Source organism: Polyodon spathula, chromosome 3 (genome assembly GCF_017654505.1).
Source record: "Polyodon spathula isolate WHYD16114869_AA chromosome 3, ASM1765450v1, whole genome shotgun sequence".
Lineage (NCBI taxonomy): Eukaryota > Metazoa > Chordata > Actinopteri > Acipenseriformes > Polyodontidae > Polyodon > Polyodon spathula.
In genome coordinates this window covers 92,198,376-92,211,540 of record NC_054536.1, presented here as the reverse complement: position 1 = coordinate 92,211,540, position 13,165 = coordinate 92,198,376, and positions in this window count along the sequence as shown.

Here is a 13,165-nt window from a genome sequence, read left to right as displayed (position 1 = left end):
GTATGCTTAGTAGAAAATATTAAGTAGCTGTTATGTACAGTCTGTGTAAAAGCATGCAGTGAAAGGTTGGGCTGCCCAGCTTTTGGCAGACCCTGATCAGAGGTAGGCCACTCATTGATTTAATTGCCAGACCTTGGTAGATCATTTTCTGGAGAAAGCTGCTGAGCTGAGGAAAAAAGGAATAACATACTTTGAAGTAGTGTAGAGGTTTAAAGCAGAAAAAAAGAGCAGACATAGTCACGTGTCTTATTTAAAGAAAGGAGTGAGTCTGATTTAAAGACGGGCTCTAATTTAAAAGAAAGTATACTAAAGTGATCAAAACAGAATCATTGAATCAACAATTTAAAGTCTTAGAACTGCTGCTATATTTCTGGAAGCTAAACAAATGTATAGTTTAAATGATTGGCAGTCATGCATCTTATTGGAAAAAGTATTAAGACTTGATCTAAAAGGAGCTGAGTTAGAAGTAAATCTTTTATTTAGATTACAATAATACAGCTATTAGAATGTTGCATTTAAAAGAAGCAAGAAAATAAAATAGTATAAACTATAACTCTAACAGTAAACCTACTAAAGGAATACAAACTAATGTTGTAACCTTGGTTCTCACCTGCTTGTAGTACAGGCAGTGTTGAAAAGGACTCATTGGTTTTGGTCGATGAAGCAGGGATTTTTTCTGATGATCAGCGATTTAACAGCCAAGATCCTTTCTATAATGAGCGATTTCATTAACATTAACAAATGGAAATACCTTTCGGATAACAGAAGATAGGAGTTTATCTTACAATAATCATTTTCTATATATAACAGGAATTAATTAGAACCTGGCAGGAAGAGATGGGAATGGAAAGTGTAGGCTGTGTTGATACGTTCAGTTAGATATTGGTTTGAAATAATGAGTATTGGAAAATGCTTACGATAGTGTTTCATACTAATCAGCTGAAAAAATTGGCAAAAAGCAAAGGTTGTCTTAAAACCTTTTGGGGATTTTGTACAAACACTGAAGAAGGTCAGGCTTCAGTCACTATAACACTATACCATTCTAATATGTTAACAATGGCCTGTATTTAGATATAAATAACTGGATGTTCCATTTAAAACTTAAAAGATTTATCAATGGAGTAAAATAGTATTACCATTTCTGTTAGGGGCAACTGTTATACAGAGTAACTTAATTAGAATACATTTTATAGTGCCATTTAAAGTTACACTGTTGAAAGAACATAGTAAAAATTATAACAGAAGCATGGCGTTGACAATATTGTAAATATATTCTTAAGACACATTTGAAATAATGTTAATTTAATTAAATCAATTAAAAATGTGTTCAATTTCCCCAACTAAACAAAGTGTCTTTTAGACATTACAATATCAATTAAACCAAAGAATATATGTGTTTAGTTTATATAAAGATTTTACTGCAGTAATAAACAGAGGTACTTATTTGCAGAAAAAGAAGTAGAGTTTGAACGTGAAATAAATAATTTTGGGGTCTGCGTTTTTTCTGTAGATGTTTGTCCTAGATACACAGTATAATTCTGGTAAAACCACCTTGGAGACCCATCAGGAATGCCACCATTGCAGCCTCTTGATGCCATCTCAGAAAAATGCAGATATGTATCCACTTAGGCAGCTGGAACTAAACTAAACTGGTGGGCTTAAGGCCCCTGTATTTATACTACTATTTATATTACTGGAAAGTCTAGAAGTTACTCCAAGTTTACTCAGCACTGAATCTATCTGGAATGTTCTGGAAAATAGGTAAATTTCAAAATATCACTATCCTGGTCACAAAAGCAAAGTTTGCGAGGAATAATAGCCATTTTCTGTACTTTTGAGGCATAAGCAATTAGGAAATAACACTTACTACCCAGGAACAAAAAATAAATAAAATAAATTGTTACACGGTGTAACCAACGGAAGGTTCTTTAAGAAAGAGGAGTATGTATCTCATCATAAGAAAATAATGAGGGCTTAGTTATAAAAATTAGGACGTACGCTTTTTTGTATTATCTGAAAAGATATCGGTCCAGGCGTCTCTTGAATCGGCCAAAAAATGACTTGATGCAGTGAATTTGTAAAAGTGCTTACAGTGGAGTTTCATACTAATTAAAACACTAGCCTTGGCAAGTAAACAAGGTGTGTGAAAACCTGCTTGTGCAGGGGAATTTTTAGAAACCGAGAGAGAGGTCAGGCTTAGTCCAAGCATGGTACAAGTTAATATAAGGCTATTATATTTAACATGTTTTATTATAGTTTAAATTTAAATGGAAATAACTGAACTGACCACTGTATGCTTATTCAAAGGCTTGTGATAAACCCCTACAGTCTCTTTGTTCCATATTTTGTTAACATATCTGTATATGAAAGTAAACCAAACTGAAAAGACGATGAGGAATGTTAGAAGGAATACAGTAGGCTCAGGTTAATATAATCACACAGAAAGTTGATGTTAAATATATAAAACAGCATCTCTTTTTATGCACATATAAACTTGTATAGTATTGCATTATATTGTAGCAGGGATCCTGTGAACTTTGTTTCACCTGACTTTTTGGAGAAATGAGCGGTTAGGAAAAAGGTAGCCAAATCAGGTTTCAATATTTTTGGAAAGAAGTTATCTCCAATTGGTTTTAAAAGGAGTTGACCGAATCCGTCTAGAAAATATAATTAACTCAAAGATGGGAGCTTTCAAGGCAGATTGATAATCAGATTTAATTGGGACTCATGATGATTCAATGGAGAGAAAATCCTATAAAAACAAAACCCAAGACAAGTATCGCTCAACTTGCTAACTACGAGTTTTCAATATATCCTATACTACACTTCCACTTTACTGGAAGGTAAGCATATATTTGAATTTAATATCTCTTTTATATTGATGCATTGCTATAAGTTATAGAAATTATGTTTTAGTTTTAAGAGAGGGTATATATATATATATATATATATATATATATATATATATATATATATATATATATATATATATATATATATATGTTTGAATGTTCTAGAATTTAGCGGTGGGCGTTTTTAGCTTTTTGCATTTTATAGCCTAAGAGCTAAATATATAATAACCATTTTCGTATCACTGTATTGAAGTACTAATGCTGTTAAACCTGTAAAGCGCTGGATCGTCCAGACAGCTTCTTACTTGGGGTTTATGGTGGTCTGCGCAACCAACCAATCCAATTTTTAACACATTTAATAAACCAAAAACAGCACTTGTACTGCTCTGATTCGTTAAAATTAAATGTGTCTGTGTGTTTTTCTTCATTATTAAGAAGTCATCTGGATTCACTGCAAGTCCACTGTATGAACAATCCATTTACAGGAGTCCAAAACATCTTTATGTCAAGAGTATGTGCGACAAATCTGTCAGAATGTATGCAATAATAACACAAACTGAGAAATAATTTCAGAATTTATTAATCTTTTTATTCTTTATTCAGTAATTATTTTATCCCATTTTAAAAGTGGGCTTTTGATTGGCTTTTTTGGCGCCACTACTCTGCACAAGTCTCCACTGGTGTGCCATGCAGTGGCCTGAAGCCTAGTCTCCTGAAACCAAGCTCCAAGCTACAAAGTGGATGTGTTCCCGCAGCTTTAATACTAAGTGAAACAAACAGAATGTCTAATTGTCTTTTTTTCTTAATTAGAGCATCCATTATATACAGTACCTATAGAAAGTCTACACCTCCTTGAACTTTTTTCACATTTTGTTCTGTCAGTGCCTCAGAATTTCATGCATTTAAATTAGGATTTTTTCTACTTTTTTCTACACACCATACTCCACACCGTTAAGGGGAAAAAGTTTTTATTGAGAAAAAATATATAGATTAAAAAATACAACACTAAAAGATCATAATTGGATAAGTCTCCACCCCCTTGAGTTAATACTTGGTGGAAGCCCCTTACAGCAATTACAGCTATGAGTCTGTTGGGATAGGTCTCTACCAACTTTGAACACCTAGATTGGACACTATTTGACCATTCTTCTTTACAAAACTGTTCAAGCTCTGTCAATTTCCTTGAGGAGCATTGATGGACAGCAATCTTCAAGTCATGCCACAAATTTTCGATTGGATATAGGTCAGCGCTCTGACTGGGCCACTCAAGGACATTTACCTTTTTCTTCCTTAGCCACTTCAGTGTAGCTTTGGCTGTGTGTTTTGGGTCGTTGTCACGCTGAAAGGTGAACTTCCGTCCCAGTTTCAGCTTTCTTGCAGAGGGCAGCAGATTTTCCTCAAGGACTCATTTTCCCTTCTATCCTGACACGTGCCCCAGACCCTGCCGATGAGAAATATCCCCATACCAATTTCTAGAATATTTTTTTCACTTGGAAGTTGTGTGATAGGATGTGTAGATAAATGAAAAAATATATATTTTAAAGCATTTTAATTCCAGGCTATAAGGCAACAAAATATGTTTGTGAACCCCTTAGGATTTTCACATATTTCACATATTTCAAACCTAAAACGTTATTATATCTTAATCGAAGTCCTAATAATAGATAAAGATCACCTAATTAAACAAATGACACAAAAAAGCTTTTCAACATTTATTTATCCACAAATGATTCAACATTCAATATCCATGTGTGAGAAAGAATATGAACCTTTAGATTGAGTAACTGGTGGCACCCCCTTGAGCAGCAATGACTTCAACTAAGCGTTTCCTGTAACTGTTGGTCAGTCTCTCATCGGTTTTGAGGAATTTTGGCCCATTTCTCCTTGTAGAACTGCTTAAACTTGGTGAAATTTGAGGGCTTCCTTACATGGACAGCTCGCTTCAGGTCCTGCCACAACGTTTCAATGAGGTTTAGGTCCGGACTTTGACTAAGCCATTCTAAAACGTGGAATTTCTTCTTCTGCAGCCATTCTTTTGTAGAGCTGCTTGTATATTTAGCATCACTGTCTTGCTGCATGACCCACTTTCGGTTCAGCTTCAACTCATGGATGGATGGCCTGACATTCTCCTCTAGAATCTTCTGATACAATGCAGATTTCATGGTTGTGTCAATGATGGCAAGCCATCTAGGTCCTGAGGCAGTAAAGCAGTCCCAAACCATCACACACCCACCACCATGCTTGACTGTTGGGATAAAGTTCTTCTGTTTGAACACAATGTTTGGTTTTCGCCAAATACAACGTTTCTCATTGAGGCCAAAAAGTTCTACCTTTGACTTGTCTATCCAGAGAACACTGTTCCAGAAGTCTTGTGGACCATCTATGTGCCCTTTGGCGAACTTCAGATGGGCAGAAATATTCTTTTTAGAGAGCATATTGTTCATATTTTTTCGCATGCAACTTTGGGGTGACTTGGTTCTTGACAGACTGATACAAGTGACAAAGGGTTGAAGTATTATAAGGCAAACTGGTCACACAGGCAGGATAGGCTTTTGGCAACATAAGTTAAAATGACAAGAAACTATATTAAGCAGACACATGTTTTGGCTGGTGCCTATTTAAAGTCCAGGGTCCTCCTCAAAACTGCTTGAATCTCCATCCATTTCCACTAAACCAATGTTAAAATATACTGAATATCAGAAACTGATGGTTTTACTTTAAATGTGAAGATCACAACCCTTTGGTGTGGTCTGTGTGGTCCAGTGGTTAAAGAAACAGACTTATAACCAGGCGTTCTCCAGTTCAAACCCTAGCTCAGACACTGACTTGCTGTGTGAGCAAGTCACTTAACATGCTTGTGCTCCATCTTTTGGGTGAGATGTTGTTGTAAGTGACTCTGCAGCTAATGCATAATTCCCACACCCTAATCTCATATCATGTAAAGTGCTTTGTGATGGTGGTCCACTATATTATATAAAAATAATAAATAAAATGTGGGAGAATGCTCTTCTTGCAAACAGGCCTTTTTACAATCAATGAATAAAAGTCATGTCTATTTCAAAACATTATATTCTGGCAAATAAAGTCAAATAAAACTATACTGAAAACATCTACAGCAGTTAAAATCTCACAGCCATTCTGGCAGTTTATAGCAAGTCTGTATTTTATAAAATACTTTTAAAATCAACAGCATGTTTTTATAATGTAGAGAAGTGTGCTGTTTTCACTGCATGTATTACTACCATCAATTCACACTGAATTAAAATACATGTCAAATAAGGGCTTAAGTAGCAGCTAAGCACCTTGAACTGTTACTGCAAGCATGGATCCCTATACAATGGTATTCAGATGCTACCAAACAACTTTTGTAAACATTTTTATTTTAATAATTTTCATAACCAAGAATGGCTTAATTGTTTTTGCAAAACACCACTTGGCTATAGAAAGGACAATAATTGCTGGAGTATCTTTATTGTTATATTAATCCAAAAGGCTTTTTCAAATAGCCATAATCATTCTTCTTAACATAATGTTGGCACTGATTTATAAAACAAATTCTTTGTATTTCCATCAAACACCATTGATGGATAATTTGCTTGGTTTAAAGAGGAAGCTTCAAAATGCTGTGGTACAACACAGGCCCCTTTCACACAGCATTATCCTCTATGCTAAGTTTGCAACATTTTGTTTTTGACCAAGCAAATACTACCAATGTTACAAACTACTGTAGCAAGAAACAACTACGGGTTATATAGGAACTCTTTAATGAACCTCTTGAAATGTTTATTTCAAGTGTAGTGACATAAACGCTTTGTTAATTACAAGTATGCAATTTGTTAGTTTAGGTATGTTGTGTTGATAACTGGGTTATAACGATAACCTAAGTTTATTATTGGCATGTGTCTTTCATAAGTGCTGCAGCTGAAAGCATTTTTTTCGGACAAGTAGAGATTCTGTATCAAATAAGTTATAATATATATTCCACCCCACTGTCCTCTTCATGTTTTCTTTTTTTGTTTTTGGTAATGGTTACTTAATATTGGGTCATTTGCTATGTTTTGTGAGTTCCACTCAAGAGCATGAAAAAGCAAAGTCGAAGGGATGAGACATCCCATAAAATCATAAATGTTGTAGACAAAGTGAACCCAAGACACAACTTCAAATTTAGCACAAGGAGAAGAACAAGAGAGCCTATGGGGAAGCTGAGTAAAAGTAAATCAAGAACAGGAGGCAGGAAGCCCCTTTTACACAGAGTTATACATGTATAGAATAGCCTACCAGGTGAAGTAGTAGGATCTAAAACACTGGGAATATTTAACAAAGACTAGGTTCTGTGCTTTTAAATTAGTTCCCTCTAGTAGGGGAGAATGGTGTGCTAACATGGGACAAGCCTTGATAGGCCAAATTGCCTTTTCCCATTCTCAAACTTTTGTTTTATATCCTTATAAGTTCTGGTATAGGGTACAGCACAGCAGTTTGAGCAATTTTATCATTCGTTTAAATTGACATATTCCAATCATTTTGTACATTCAATTATTCCCTGTGGTATATGAGTAAAACACACTGCATAATTCTAAATTAAATTTGACATAAACAGTGGTACTAACTGTTACACATTCACTTCAGCGATAGCTGTACTTTTATGAACAAAAACTAGTGGTGATGCCATTTTACAATTACCAAGAAAAGCTGAAACCAATCTGAGGATTTTTTCTAACTTGCTTCAATTCCCTGGGCATTTGCTGTTTTGTGATAGCCATTTTACCACAAAGCCACCTTGTGGTATTCATTAGAATTACATGTAGAATTATTGCGTGCCTCTTTAAATAAGTAAGCAAGTATAGGATTATGCACCAGGTTATATGAAGTTGATAATAAAAGACTTTGGTACTGAGTTTTCAGGAGCATGTGGGAAAAATATTTCAAGCTCACACAATTCAGTTTAAATAACATATTTTTCACAAAATATTTGCATAAAATATCAATATACTAATAACCATAACTAGAATGTGTTTATTGAGATATAGTTCTAAGAAATACAAGCCAGGTGTGTCAAAACTTCTTTTTTGTCGTTTTACTTTCCCTCATTGCTTTCCAATTATTCATTTAAAAGTGTACTCAGAGAGACATGCTTAATAGATCAAGCATGTTGGTTTTGAGTCCCTGGAAAGCAACAAGTACAAACTAAGCAGCATCAAAAATGACAATAACATGACCTATAACACTGTGCAAATGCATATATACAACACACTGTAAATAAAACAATTAATAAAAAAACATTATTATAATGTAAAATCTAAAGAAGCATGAACATAATCTAGTTCAAATGTTATAACTACTGTGATTTAAACTCATTTTGTAAACCAAAATATATTGTAGACATGTAAAAAAAAAAAAAAAACAGGGACAGGTCTTGCGTCACCCCCACTTTCATCTATCTATCAAACATAGATTAGCAATGATTGTTTTTTCCAGTGCTTTTGAGAATATGTTAGTAGATAGCATCCGTTATGTGCAAATCATTCAGAGACCAATTCATTAAAAAAAAAAGAAGCGTTTAATGGTAACAGACTGACTAAGATCGAAACTGGAAGATCGCTTTGTGTGGAGTCCCACAACCACAATAAATCTCAACTGTTCGGGAAACATTGATTAACTGGCAATTACAAAAAAGCCAAGGCTAAGTGCTAAACTAGTTTCACTGCTATTGCTGCAGTACCTCAAGGACACCTTTATTCAGGGACCAAAAACAACGTTGTGCAGACGTCTAATCTTATTGACCACGCTCTTAAAATAGGAGGGGGGGGGGGTGGTGGTTGGTGCTTGTTTTTTTGTTTTTGTACTGTATTTTGGAGAACCGTAAGTTAAATACATTTAGTATACGGTATTAAACAAACCAAGACACTATCTGTCTGCGTTTAAAGCTGTAATTCATGCTGCAGTAGGCCACAATTGCATCCTTAAGGCCTGGTCACAGGGGCAACTTTTGTCGACGGCAACAAGAGAAACACATTTGCTGCCTGCGTATTGCCTTGCAGTTTGCAGTGGTCACACGAGAGACAAGCCTGCAGTCGACAAGCTGGCAACCCACAAGCAACAACGTAATGCAGCCCAATCATAATGCATGCTTTTATCGCAAGACGTAAACATGCTGCGAAGGAAGACTACAAACGACAAACATATTTTAAACATACGCTACACATGGCATATTATTATTGTAAGATACGTTTATTCGTAGCTTAAATATGTTATTGTAATCACAGACATTAACTTTGGCTTATCCACATACACACTGTATTGCAGACCTGTAGACTATAATTAATTGGATAACGTTATGGTCTAGCCTTATCATCATGTGACACAACTATCAAATTTGATTGGCTGGTATTGAAAATGTTGCCCTTGTGTTGCCTGCAAAATAGAACATCGTCTATTGTGGGAGACATGTCACTGGCGTGTTGCCGGGGTGTCGCCACGGTGTTACCCGGGGTGGTCAAACGAGGCGACAAGCCAGCAATATCTGGTGCCTCCTTGTTGCCGTTGACAAATGTTGCCCGTGTGACCAGACCTTAACTGTACGTCGTTGAAATGAAAAATGTTTATTTCAATGAGCTTGCTAAGTTTGTATTTATAAGGAAAATCTATGGTTGCTTACAGAAAGCGTGTCAAAAAACTATTGTATAGTAAGTGTATTGCTCTTGAATGTAATAAAAGCCTCAACTTGCGTGAACAGTTTTTCAATTTTTAAAATAGTAAGTAATCCCCCTGTTGGTCAGAAGTTAGTTCCAGTGACACATACAGTAACATGGGGTCAGAATTGGACCACTTAACTATATCTTTTAATGTCTGAGCAAAGAAAATTTACTTTATCTGAATTAATTGATCTGTTCCTCTTTGTACACCTCAGATCACTGAGTTTCACTTTGAAACAAGGTAACAGAGATGCAAAGCCAGCACTGCATGAACTATAGCAATGACTTGCAATACACCTCTGTGTGCCTGCTAGCCCTAAACTCCTTTGCAACACAAAGCTTCAGCTAGCAGGCCAACAGTAAACATCCAATCCCACACTTAAACTATTTCATCATTGAAAGGTACACAGTAAACAAAAAATCTAATACATCTTAAGGTCAAATTACTGTCTACGTGGATGCCAGTCAAATGCTGTAAAATAACCGTTTAACTGTATTTATACTAGACAGTCATTACTGTAATACAAACTGACAAAACAGAACATTTTACAGTAAATACCAAATACATTTATGTGATTTAACACTAGATAAGATTGCAAAGTTTTAATTTGAGAATCGGAACAGTTAAAAATAGCACTTGAAAGGTTTTAGTTTTAAATGAAAGCCTATTTAACACTGAAAATACATTAAACCCAGGCTGGCTTGGAAATGATAGGGTTAAAGCACACATTCTGCTCTAGTAATCTGATGTTTGGAAATGCATTTCCAATGCAGCACATGTTTCCAGAAGGCAACTATATAGACTATTTAAGGGAAATGCAGCCCTCTATGGTTTTTTGTTTTTGTTTTTTGTTTTGTTTTGTTTTTTAAACATAAAAAGATAAACCCTTATAAATACTAAATCAAATCCATAGCTCTCTATATCCACAGCGCATCCACAGCTAAAACATCTTAATCCCAAGTTTGGATTGGACTGGTGAACTGGATAAGCAGCTCTGGAGATGCATACTGTATGCAAAAATGTAAGTGTAAGCATGTACATTACACCCCTGATATTCTCAATCTTAAAATAATGTATATTATTTGAAATGTCCAGCCTACATTTTGAAATGTGCTTCCTATTAGATTATATGATTACTGTGATGTGATTTTGTTGTAAATGCTTTTGTTTTCAAACACAGATTTTAACAGAACAGGGATTCTATCTATGATGGCAGACAAAATGTTAAGCACACATTAAGCACTTACTTGAATGAATAAATGAATTCATAAAATACTTTGTGTCTCCTTTTAGAAACCCAGTTCACTATTAGATCTGACTTTATTATCAATAAGTACATGTTTAATATATTTTAAAGGGGGGGGGGGGGGGGTGGGGGGGGGGGGGGGGGGGGGGGGGGGGGGGGGGGGGGGGTGTGTGGTTGATAAGGTAATTCAAGTGCTTACTACACTAAACGTCAGTAGTATATCATAAGTGATCTAATGAATTTAGGAGTCACGTGGAGGTACTAGGGGGGTCGCAGGACAGGCATGTTTCTACTACATATTGAAGATATTGGTGCTGTTGGGTCAGTGGAAGCACCTCAAGTACTAGTTTTGATTTAGCCGACGGAGATAATAATGGATTGTGACAGGTTATGACATACAGAAATCAGCACACTACTGTACTTACCTCTCCGCAAGACAGCTAACTGTTTAGTTGGATGGTAAGATACTCTTCTTTGAACTGTTAGGTACAGTAAGTGGCGTCCTCTCCACTCACTTCATTCAAGAAGGGAGCTGAAGAGTGGAATAACATTGCACAAACATTTATTCAAGAAAAAGAAGGAATTTGTGAATGCTAATACAGGTTCAATCCCAACGGAAAGTGATGGCACAGAGATTAACAATAATGCATCAGTATTCAACCAACAACACAACAAGTGCAATAGAGAGGATCTGCTGCCATCTACATGCTTATAATATATCCATCCTTACTCGTGCAATACTGTACATAACAGTATCTGAATGCACATGCAACAAATGATAAAGGAACTGCTTTATTTAGCACGTCTTGTTTATTTCCATAAACCTGGAATGATGCACAGTGTTAATCCCATGCTCTGTAAATACTTAGGATGGTATTGTGTCACAGTTCTAATTGAGAGCTTTGTAAAGCATATATGTTTGAGCTGCGCTAAAATCCTTTAATCCACTCATTAAGAACCTGGCATTATATTTTTTTAAATTTGCGGGTGAATGTATATATAAATACTTGACATTGTATAAAACGCACACGCGCGCGCGCACACACACACACACACACACACAAACACGAGTATTTTAAAACTTTCCCTCTTACAATCAGTACATGTTTCTCAGTTATTCTGACAAAACATTTGCCAATAGATATAAACAAATCCATTTCAAATCCATTATTAATTTTGCACTTAAAAAAACGGTACTGCGATGTTATCTTTTTAACAAACCAGTGTATTCTATCAGTTTTTGAATGTCACTCCATCGGGCAAATGAAGCTCACAGTAAGGGTACCGAACATCGACACAGTTTAGTTATTCACATTCTAAAACAGAGGTGGGTTTTGTATTTAGAAAGCCACATCACTTCAATATTAGTTGCAGAGATACTTCTGGTGCAAATATTATTATTATTATTATTATTATTATTATTATTATTATTATTATTATTATTATTATTATTTTTATTATTATTATTATATTATTATAACGATTTTGGTCATTCGAAACCAGATCGACAATAAACTTTCTGTATCAGTGATTGTTGCTTAACACTGTTTTAAACACTCTATTTAAATGTGCCTAGGAAAGTAATTCCAAGTTGCAAACAGTTTGTTATACAGCGAGTGTTATATATTCTTAACATCTACTGGGTTCACTAAACATCCACTAACGGACAATTCATACATGTCATCTTTACTTGCATTACTGTATTACAGTCTGTACTGTATATAGGCCAGAAGGTAAAATCTTGTAGTTTTACGGTAACAAATAATACATTGATGTATATGTTTAGTCACGAATGGATAGGGCTATATGTATTTCATTTAGGTAAACCCCTTTTAAAGAATGCTGCACACGTTTACACATTCTAACCATTATTTTTCGATGAAGTATGGCTTGTTATAAGAGCGCTTATGATGTATCTTTTTATTAGTTTTGTTAACAATGACTTGCGGAAGTTGTTTTTATGGGAAACTAAATGTTACATTTTGCGCTGCTTCTAATAATAATAAGCACATATGTTTCTTGTGCAGTCCGTATAGAATGTTTGTATTTTTCTGTCCAACAATTAACAAAACAGTGTCGTTACATTTAAACTGTACATCATACATTATAAGTACTTTAAAAAGTCAAGTTGTTTTTATATTAAGGTCTTTTCACTCACTAGTGGCTCAATTCGCCTGGCTTCGACCCAGAACCACAGGGTCCAACAAGCTTGGGAAAACGTCCATACCTGCGTGTCACGACGTAACCTATAACTATTACCCTTGATAATGGAATTAATATTTCAAAAAGTGTAAATATTTTTAGGTACGCTGAATAGGTCGAATTCTTGCCCACAAAAAACTAATTTTCCAATATTAAAAAAAAGCACTAAATT